This window comes from Habropoda laboriosa, unplaced genomic scaffold (assembly GCF_001263275.1).
Source record: "Habropoda laboriosa isolate 0110345459 unplaced genomic scaffold, ASM126327v1 scaffold28, whole genome shotgun sequence".
Taxonomy (NCBI): domain Eukaryota; kingdom Metazoa; phylum Arthropoda; class Insecta; order Hymenoptera; family Apidae; genus Habropoda; species Habropoda laboriosa.
Window position 1 is genome coordinate 939,809 of NW_017100174.1, and position 11,198 is coordinate 951,006.

An 11,198-nucleotide genomic window follows, 5' to 3' on the forward strand; every position below is an offset into this window, starting at 1 on the left:
TTTCATGTTTAAATTTGGACTTATCAGTCGAGAGAAAGAGACCACCTACACAGCGATAAAAATATGAAACTATGGTGTTAAATTTCTTTCGTGGAACAAGAACAATCCATCTTTGGTATCAAATCCCTTTCTTGGAACAATAACTATCAGATCGATAAAAGCAAAACTATTTCGATATCAAACTTCCTTCCTAGAATAAGTCCAATCAAATTTATACACAGTGTGAGACGAGATGATTCACGATTTTCGTCCATCAAAAATCATTCCAGAAGACAAATTCATTGAATTGCTCCAGAAACTCGATTACCTCTCCGAAGAAATCGTCGAGCAGTCGAAACCAAATTTCACAATATCCACGTTTTCGTGAGAGCCAAATATCGTTAAAATTTCCCCAAAAATTCGATTATTTTACAGAGGAACCATTGTTAATCGAAAGCAAAATTCACGATATCCACGTTCTCGTAAAATCCAAAAATCCTTAAGAAACCCAAATCCATCGAATTGCCCCAAAAATTCGATTATGTTTCCAGAGAAACCATTGTTAATCGAAAGCAAAATTCACGATATCCACGTTCTGGTAAAACCCAAAAATCATCGAAAACCCCGAAATTCATGGAATAGCCCGAGAAACTCGACTATTCTTTCAAAGGATCCATTAGCAATCGAAATCAATCTTGACAGTACCCCGATTTCCATAAAACCCCGTGCACAATCATTCGGAAATTATTGAAAGATTCGACAATTATTTAACGGTACAATTAAAAGCCATCCCCGTCGGACGCGCTCATAATCCAGCTATTTTCTCGGTGCCTCCTTCGATCAGCAGCTTCCAATCCCGGCTTTTTCCCTTTGTGCGGGCCAGGGGATTCAAACCAATCCCGGGGACACAGAGCGAAGCTGGCTCGCAGCTTCCCGAGAGACGATTTCAATATCGGCGCTAATAGCGGCCAGATACGATAATCTCGGCCCAGTGGCCGTACTTAACGCCGACTTAACGCTAATCCCGGTCCTATGCCGATCCCGCAAACCTACGTACCCGTGGCGTTATGTACGCGTGTATCACGCTGAATAAGTGGATACCAGACGTGTAATCAATACATACACGTACACAAACTACGTAAAGAGAAACAGAGATAGTTTCTCCGCATCTGTCTGTGTATGTACATGCACACACGTAGGAGGGAAGAGTAAGAGAGTGAAGTGAACATGGAACATCGAGTAACCAGAGGCAGAAACGGGAGGGAGAGAGAGAGAGACAGAGGAACAGGATGTGGGATTGCGTCGAATGTCGGTGCAGGAACGAGCCATTTGGCCATTTCGAGTTTAGTGACTGTTGCTTGCGCTAGTGGCGGTTGTACATCGTTGCAGCCGGTTGAAGGTTCGAGTAGTGGTAGCCGGTAGCAGCAGCAACAGTACCTGTGTTGCTGGTGGCGTTACTGCCGCGCAATCCGCCGTCGAGACGATCCTGACGGTCAGCCGGTCAGCCAACTTTCTGCTCGACGCTAATAAACGCCAGCTTCGCGGCTTTGCCTACTACGAATCTAGCTTTCTCTCTCAACTCTGTACACCTCGTTTCTCTCTGCACGTATCCTCCGTTCAGTGTGTGTTAGCATACGTGTGTTTCCACAGGTTTCCAGGGACGTATCTTTCGCGTTTCGATTCCCCTTGGAAGAAAATGTGGCATTTCGGCATGTGCTCGAGGCGTGATTAGAAAGGGGAATGACGCAGAATGACGGAACGCGCGCAATCGGGGGGGTTATTAAAGGAGCATTAAACGGGATCGCGTAGAGTTTAGAGCGGATCGTTGTGTACACGCGGTGACGAGCGGGGATTCTTGTTTTATAGAGCTTGTTTTGGAGTTAACGATCTTTGATAAGGTTTAAATCACGTTTTCTTCTTGCACGCTGTGTGTGTCGGCGGTGTGTTTAGTGATTCAGGTTGCGCCTACGCGAGGTACGTTCTTCGGTGAGATGCAAGACTGGGTAATTAGTAGGGAAAAGTTGATTTTCTGTCGACGTATTTAGATTCAGACTGTTGGATTTACTTAAAAGGTGGTGTTTCAATTATAAACTATTCTTTATTTTTATACGTCACGACGCAATGATAACAGCTCGACAAGACGTTAAAGAAGAAAAAGCATATCAGCGTCCACCCATAGTAAACAGATGGTTACTGTGTCATTCTTCTACGTACGTTTATGTCAACCTGTCTCAGTATGTTGATCATTTTTCCTCTTACCACTACACACAAGCTCATTTCTCCTAACAATCCAACGGCCTCTGTAAAAATTCGATTCGTTCGACGGTAGAACGTACGAGCTGGAGAAGAAATACCATGTACGAAACGAAACGCGTCGAATGGAATCCATTTCTATGCGGTAACAACAGACCGACGCGATAATTTAACCAGCCTCCTACATCTAAAATCTAGAACAATGTAGAGAACAACTTACAGAATTTTCGACCGCGGCGTGACGAATCGTCGCGTCGCCGCGCGCTTTGTCAGCCCGAAACGAATTAATAGCGGCTTCGGAGTTGGCGCGATATAAACGGAGCCGACGTCTCTGACTGTACGTATTACGTAAACCGCGACACGGTTCCCGGAGACTTCTGTTTGCACTTTATTATACCCATTCCTAATGTGATGTAACGATGATACGCGGAACGGGGCATAAAGCACGTTGCGCGCCCGTGTCGTTTCGTTTCGCGAGCTTCTATTCCGTGCCGGTGCGGTTCCCGCTAGAAATACCGTGCGGTTCCTCCCCGCCGCGTCGTGTCCCGCTCGAAAAGTCGTGTATCTTAACCGCGACAAACGATCGGTCGACGTCCGTGTCGCGGTCGTGTCGCTACAATTCGCACGGAACGCCGCGGGATTTATCGCGTCTGTATACCCGGGTCCCCCGGACTTTCGCCCGTGACTCTCTGGCAATCCTTCCTGATCGCGTTCGAATCGTTCTGGCCCGCTGTAGCGGTGCAATTTTATCGTACGGACTATCTGTTTCTCAGTTTCAGACACTTTGTGTAACTTTGAATTCGAGTATCGTGAAAAATTTTTGATGTATGTATGTAGTGTCGATGTGTGCGACGGTTTTTGAAAATGGAACTTTTACTAGGTGAGAGAGGATATTGTTCGATTCGAGTCGAAGGATCGAGAGTGAATTTTGGAAAATTTCTTGGAGTTCGTGAGCATGAATTGAGGATCGGTAAGTAGTGTGAGTCAGTCAGTTCTCGGACGTTCGAAAATTTGGGAATCGGGAAGTAGTGTAAGTCAATCGCTTCTCAGATATCTCAGTATGTTTGAAATCGGTAAGTAGCGTTGGTCAGCCGCTTCTAAGGCACTGCAAATGGTAAATGTCGAAAGTCGATCACGAGAAAATAGCGCGGAGAATGTCAAATATTTAGGCACGTGTTGAAAAAAGTAACCAATGGTGCGAAACGTCTTATGAATGTATCAACCATGCTTACCTACTTACGAGCCTACTTTTGCACCACTCCTTTGACGAATGTCGACGTCATTTGCCCGGCCGCTGCCCTCGGTTCTGCCCGGGGCAAAAAAGAGCGCTCTTCAAAAAAATGCAAAAATTCTGAAAAGTAATTCCCAAGTAAAATATTCCTTAGAACGATCCATCCGAACGAACCGGCGCGCCCTCTATCCCTCTCCAACCGACTAGCACGTCGATGAAAAACGAATCAGTTCGATATAAACGTGTCGAAACGACGAGGCGTCGCTTCTCGGGTTCACGATCGAACCGAGAAGATACTACTGGCCTGGCGCACACGGTGTGTGCCTCGTGAGGAAACGGGCCGATCGCTACGGCCCTGGCTATAAGCCATTACCGCGAGGCACAGACATTCGCCGTCTCTCCTTCTTCGTTCGGCTCTCTCCGTCTCCGTTCGCCGCTCTTCGCCTCCGTTCCCCTATCTCTCTCTCCCTCTCTCGTCAGGCGGGGTGGCAGATAACATTGCTGCATGACACCACCGCTCTTGGTAGAACTACTCGAGCACCGAGAACAGTAGATACCTACAGGCACACAACGTACCTTCTCGTCTCGTCTCACACAACTTCGTTCTCCTCACGGTGGCGACGCTCACAGACGCACGCACACGCTCGACGTAACTGTGTCCATGTCGCACGTTCTCTCTTACACAGAAACACGCATACTCATAGAGACCTCGGCACGGAACAGCTCCGCAACGGGGAACGTCCATAACTGCGGTGTGGAGCAGCGCGCGCAGTGCATTAGGACTGGGTTACGACAGTAAATTTTCACTACCGTGCGGAGTTCTAATGGCCGGGAATGCAGCTGGTTTCAGTGGCCTCGAGTTCCCGTCTTCGTCTTCCATCTTCTATCTTTCGTCCTCCTTCCCTCCACTCTCTCTCTCTCTTCGCTCTCCCTCGTGGCCCGTGCTTTCTCGCTCGCGCAGACGGGCGCGAGTGTATACGTATATTCGCCGCATTGGTGCACGACGGAGCATAGAAAGCGAGAAAAGGAGATTGACAAAGGTGAGAGAGAGAGAGAGAGAGAGGGTTGTGAAGCGCGAGTGAGAAGAGGACGGAGAGATAGGGCGAGGAGTAAGTTGTTCGTGGTTCCTCCGTGAAGGAAATGTTCGGCCCCGGCGAGATCCCTTTAATATCGTCGAAGCAGCTCGCGCGACGTGCGCGCCGGAGCAAAGGGTGAACGTACACATGCGTGCGCGTTCGTGCGTGCACGCGGTGAAAGGGAAGAGCAATCAGACTGTCCGCTGCTGCGGCCTCCCGTCTTCCGCCCCTCCACCTCACCACGTCGCGCGTCCCACGTTTGTATGTGTCTCTTTGGCATCCCGTATCTGCCTATTTTTTCTCTTTTCTCTCCTCTCTCTTTCTCCTTTCTCTTGGCGGATCTTCGACGTGGTTTTTGGTAAATCAAGTTCCAGGGCGACAACAAGCAGTCTCGGTGCAGCGTGCTCCGGGGATAATTAATTCGTTCGGTTTTCTACAGGATTTGTACTTTATAGTTTCTTACGGAGTATGTGTTTTGCAACGTTATTGTTTTTCGACGTTGGGCAAGAAAATTTATAATACGGTGCTGTTTCGCCTGATTGAAAATTCTGTCCTGCACAATCACTGTCGATAAGAAAGGTCGTAAAGCCAAGCGTACCTTTAGAATTTCAGATATGTATGTATACGGTGGGCCAGAAGTCAGGCGCTGTTTTAACGAAAATGGTTTGATTTACGTGTTGTATTTTGAAAACCCTTAGGATAAATACAGGGGAGCAATAGTTAGGTGTGTTGAAGCAAAATGGTTTACGAGTACTGCATGGAAAAATCGACATCCTAGAATATTGGTAGGTTTATGACACGTCCGATAAGTATGGTTTGGGGATGCCTGCGAACACACCCAGGTATAAAAGTGCACACTGTCTTGTCTACATCTGTCTGAACATCTTCTGAAATATAATTATTTACCTTACTCCACACGAATTATTTATTTAACATGGTGAATGGCAAGGTGAATTCGGGGGAAGAAGTGCAATGAGATTAGAAATAAATTCGAGAGAAAATTGAACGACACGTGAACTAGTGAAGAAATTGAAACGAAGGATAACGCGAATGCTGTGAGTCAAATCGTCAATGAAAATTCATGCCTGTCCCCTTGTGCAACAGCATACAGATTCAATCTTTCACGACACGTCGGTGCGGTGAATTCTGAAAGTTAATTCGTCAAATAACTATTGCTACATGCTCCATCTGCGAAAGAACACAAATTAAACCATATTTATTAAAACAGTATCCGACATTTGGTTCACCCTCTGCAAGTATTTAATTGATTAATACTTCTAGCTAAATAGTTAATGGTTAACGACCTAGTTCGCTAATCGAATCTCCACCGTATAGCGGAACCCGTTTGCCAATAAGTTAGCAAGACGCGTATTCGATGACGCCTGGCATCCGCAGAAAATCTTAAAGCGACGTTAAAAGCCGTGCCGCAACAGGTAATAAAACGTTTAATCCACTCGTATCCATATGATTACATTTCCATTTCTTACGGTTATATTTCTTACGCAGCGTGTTCCTATTTTCTTTTTTCTTTTTTTCCAATCGGAAATGTTCGAAATAAATTGTATTCCATTTAGAAGGGAATATTTCACGCATGCCTATTCCACGATTTTTGTACTGGAACTTCAATTAGAAAGAAAATAGGGGAAAAAAGAAAGGGAAAGATTAAGAAAGAGGTTTGCCACTGGAGCGTAGCGGCAACGCGTAGTTTGTCGAAACGCGACTTCTATCGTGATAACGGTGGAAACGGCTTTTTTGCTCGCGTAACACGCCAAACAGACAAGCGATCCGGGGCCCCGCGTTCGATTCTACTTACGCTCCGAGCGAAAAAGAAGGAACGATTATCTCTGTGGTCGGTTTAGCGCGAAAACACCAGCCGGCTAGTTGTACTTTTGATATCTCTCGTCGGAATCGATCGGAATGACACTTACGATAACCGATGCCTTAAGAGCCGCTCGTTAAGTAATTTCTTGTCGTGAAATTGAAATGCAAGTCCTTGACGAACGCGGCGCGAAAAGCGGTTTTTCCAAAGGCCCGATCATTATCGGTGCGATATTCTTCGGTTATCGCGAGCACAGTATCCTTGCAACTGTCTTATATGCATACATTACGTACTATACACCAAGTACGTCGACGACGACGACAACGACGACGCAAAGACGACGAGGTTTCAGAACACGCGAATAACGAGCGCAACGGCTGAAAAAGGAGAGAAGAAGGAGGGAGAGAGAAGAAAAAGAAGGAAAAAAAAATGGAAGAAAGAATAATTACGGGTTAATGCGCGTCGTCGACGGTGATTAATGACTTCATAAACCGCCACAAGCGCGGCGAGTTAGGTGTACGCGCATGGTGTTTTCCGTAATTGCCGGGGATCGTTCCCGTCGTCGACACGGGTCACCGCAGAAACGATTAGAGCCGATGTAATCGCCTCGAACATCGCCAAGGAGAAATCTGAGCATTCGCGAAATCAGGGTCGATGGTTGGTCGCGAGAGCTCGTGTCTTACGTTCGCTGCATCACCCTCGTGACACGACCCAAATTCGTCCAAGGGTCGTTTCTACTCCCGACAACCACCGAGCTGCTAAACCCCTCCCCCACCATCGCCGCCACCTCCACCTCCACTTTATCCCACTCGTCCCGCTGTCCTCGATAAGTTTTGACAGCGTTCCTCTAATCGGTTTTATACGTACTATACCGCGGCCACGTACGTACCTATATATATGTATATATATATATGTATATGTATATAGCAGTGGAACTCCCCTTGTTAAAAAGTGTCTGGAAAACAATGGCGAAGCACCTTGCCCACCCCCCTCCGGTGCTATTGCTAGGCGCATGACTTCTAACGTATCACAGACGCACTCGATTTCAGCGCGCAGAAGAGGCCGATTGTGCGCAGGATAGAGGGAAACGGAAGGGTGGCGGAGTAGGAGCGATGGGGAAGAGTGACGGGAGAGGGGTGTGGAGGGAGCAGGGAGGGGAGAGAAGCGAAAGCCTGCTGGTTCGGCGGTATATTGACGTACGATCCGATATACGCGACACGACCGGACTTTGTTATGCCGTAATAGCGCACCCCTAGGGAGGACAGAAGTCTGGAAGGACTCTCCGTTTGTCCATCCGCCCCTGTCGAGCGAAAAAAGCTCAGCGAAGAGAGCCTGACGAGTGGGGCCTCTGCTCTCCATCTCTCTCTCCCACCTTTTATACTCGTCACTCCCTCTCTGTCTCACTCGCCCTTAAGCCCTGTTTTTCTCTCCCTCGAGGTACCAGAGAGACAGGATAAGAGAGTGCGAGAGTGAGCGAGCGAGCAAGGCAGGCGTGGGTGGCCAATAGTTTTGCCCCCTACTCGACCGCCGCAGAGCGGCCTGCAACCACCTTTTCACAGCGCTCCGACTGCTCCGCGCGGACTGAACAACCGTGCGTCACCGGTACCGTAGAGACGAGGCCAAATGCGCCGTGCGCGATACTCGACGCTGATTCGCCGGGGTCGTCGTTTCATTGGCTGTTTTTAAAAGCTGCCTCGCGGCACACGGAAAGAGGGGTTCTTTGCTTAAGAACAAGCACCTACTATTGGATAAGTCGGGATTAGGAGAGCGGGGATTGGTCGACGAGTCCGCGTGGACTACGTAGCAGGAGATGCAAGGGGGACTTACACTCGGGCCACCCCAATGGTAAGGTCGTCGGGGTGGAAAACGCTCAAATGGGGTGGTTTAACGCGAACCTCGGTGCCAGAAGGACCCGCCACCGTGAGGGCTCTACGCCCCTCTCCAGACCCGGGGAGCTCCGACTCGTCGAAACAACGTAACGACCAGCGAAATTAGGTAATTCGGCCTCGTAATAATGCGCCGCCACCGTCCTACCTTCCCCCTCCCCCCACCCCTCCTTCTCCACCTCGTCATCCCTCCAACCCCCCGCGTAGTCGGTAATGAATCGGGTACGATGGAAATTAGGGGCTCACTGGACGCGCCACCCGCACACCCTTTTCTCATCTTCGCTCAACACCGTGTTGCCTTCTTCTATATACCGGTGCTTACCGGTCCTACCCCCGGTGTTTGTTAAAACGTATCGTCCGTTGGGTAATTCCGACCGTGAAATCGTAGCGTGATGGAAAGAATCGGGATTTTCGGGTTGATGGTCGTGAAAGTATACGGGGTCGTCGCTTGGTTTTTCGCCTGTTGTGTGTACACCGCACCCGGGTCTGTCGATCTGTCGGTCCGGCGGACGGTAGGTGAATCGGTATCGGGGAATCGGTTCCGGTATCCATAGGTTATCCCTGCTCGCTAACCGTTCTAATCACGGGCCATTCAAAATGCGAAATAACCGTTCCACTTACGTGCGGCTACAATCGATTCAATGGAATCGCTCGGTTCACCCGAAAAGTGACTATTATCGGGATCGAAAATTCGACTCGTCCCGTGAAAACGTTGGACAATGTTTTTATAAAGGGGGTTTTTTCATCTTTTTTTTTTTTGCGTTTTCTCTCTCTCTCTCCCCGCCTCTCTCTCTTCCTGTACTTTTTCTACCCGCTCTTTGCTTCTTGTTTGCGAGAAACGCGGTGGCAAAGACGCAACGTTAGCGAAATCGGACACCTCAGTTTCGTTGTCATGCATCTGGTCAGCGACGTGGCTCCTCCCCCTTTGCCGCCCACTCCACCCCTCGTCCCTTCACCCCCCACCACCTAGCACGCTCCTGAAAACGTGTAATGAACCGAGGACAATAGACTCTAAAGCCCCGAGGGCTAACCGGCCGCGACCGCCGCAAATTTTTTTACGTGTTTCTTTCACTCGATTCCGTGGCGCTTGCGTGTCTCGTTTTTCACGCGTCTTTTATTCCCACCACCCTCCCGCCCGTTCTTTCTTCCCTCTTTCTTTCCCCCCGCCGCCAGAACAAAAAAAGCAACTACCGTGCTTGTAAGTTTTACGCGTTCCCTTTTTTTGCACTCGGTATATATCGTCGAAGCCTTAACATGTTTTTTTTTTGCCCCTTCTTCTATCCGTGTTTTCTGTTTTTTCTTTTTCTTCTCTCCCTTCAGAGAACGTAGTACGCGTAGGCACGTAAGTATGTACATACGGTGTGTACTACGTGGCGGCGGCGCTCTCTTCTCGAAAGATCGAATTACTTGAATGGAAGTAATCGCGAGAACGCGCGCGCGACTTCGCCTCATAAAGGGGCATCCGTAGATAACGTCAAATTAACGGTTCCATGAAAAGCGGCCGTATTCCCGGTGAACTCGCCGTTACCGTCCCCCCAAGCATTATTTACACGCGAAGGCTGATCCTGTTTGCGCGCGAAATTCAATTCAGTTCTTTACGCCGCCGGCTTTATCGTTAACACGAGGGAATATCGTCGTTGTCGTTCTCGTCGCGGCGTTAGCCTGGTGCTGCTTCGGCCGAGTAAATATTAGAAGCCCAAGGACTTGAGGAAACCGAAGAGTCGCGACGAGACGAGACGATTCATAGGGACGAGGAGAGGGCAGCAACGTCAATGGAAAGTGTTGTTGTTCGCCGGTTGTCGTAACAACAGCGCGCGGCCCGGCGGGACGGTTGTCGCAACGGCGGCAACGAACAACGGAGGAAAGTCTGGAAAACGATAAAGCGAGACGCTTCTTTTCATGCGTGCGGAACGGTGACGCCAACGACGATAAAGGAATATTGTGCTCCTTTAGAGCGCTACCTGCCCCGGTGTCTTCCTTTTGTCTATCTGGCATCGTTTCGTCGGAAAACCATCGGTGTGAGTCTTCTTCTTTTTTTGCCCTTTCTACGTGTGGTATTTAAAAAATTAAAAAAACGTGTTAGTTGAATGGAACTTTGTCACTTTCATCGTTTTTCGTTGAATATTAGTTACGTGTTAAGTTCACGTTTCCGTCATTTTTCTACCGTTTTCACCGTATTAGGCAGTGATTGAAGGATTGCATGGTAAAATGAAATATAGCGAAGGAATGTACGCGGCTTGTTTGTCCCGCCAAATAGGAAAATCTTGGAAAAAAGGTGCCGCAGAGAATGTGTTGTACAACTGAAAGATGTATTTATCGATCAAATGATTGCGAGAGATATCGGTGTCAATATGGAGTACCCGTTTGTTTCGTAGCTGTTGGACAGCGGCGATTGCAAGGGAAGACTTTTTAATTCAACATCAAATTGGATATTTTTTCTCAAATTGATAGCAACGGAAGATTGCGTTTCTTTCAAACGCCGGATATTTAATTCCATCTCACGGTACTCTCGCAGAGAGGAACGTGATTTTCTAATTGTTTCCAGCGCCATAATTCATCCCCCGCGATTTGTCCGTAAGGTTACACAACGAAATATTTCCCTTAAATTAAATTAGCTTAACAAATGCGCCCCTTCCTCGGAGATCAGATCTCACCATTACGCGATCGCTGCGAAAGTGGCTCGTTAATATTCATTTCCGTCCAAGGAACAGAGGAAGGAACAACCGTTGAAGAGGCTGAGTACACCTCTCACCCCTTCTCTCTTTCTCTCTCTCTCTCTCTCTCGTTCTCTCTGTTAGGGGAAAAAGCAGGAAGAAGAAAAAAGGGACGGAGAGAAAATGGAGAAGAAGAAGTAGGAGAAAAAAAGAGAGATAAAAAGAAACACAGGAAAAAGAAGGAGAAGAAACAAACGAAGCGGACGAACGCATCGATAATTAGGGGCAGGGGCAAGGGGG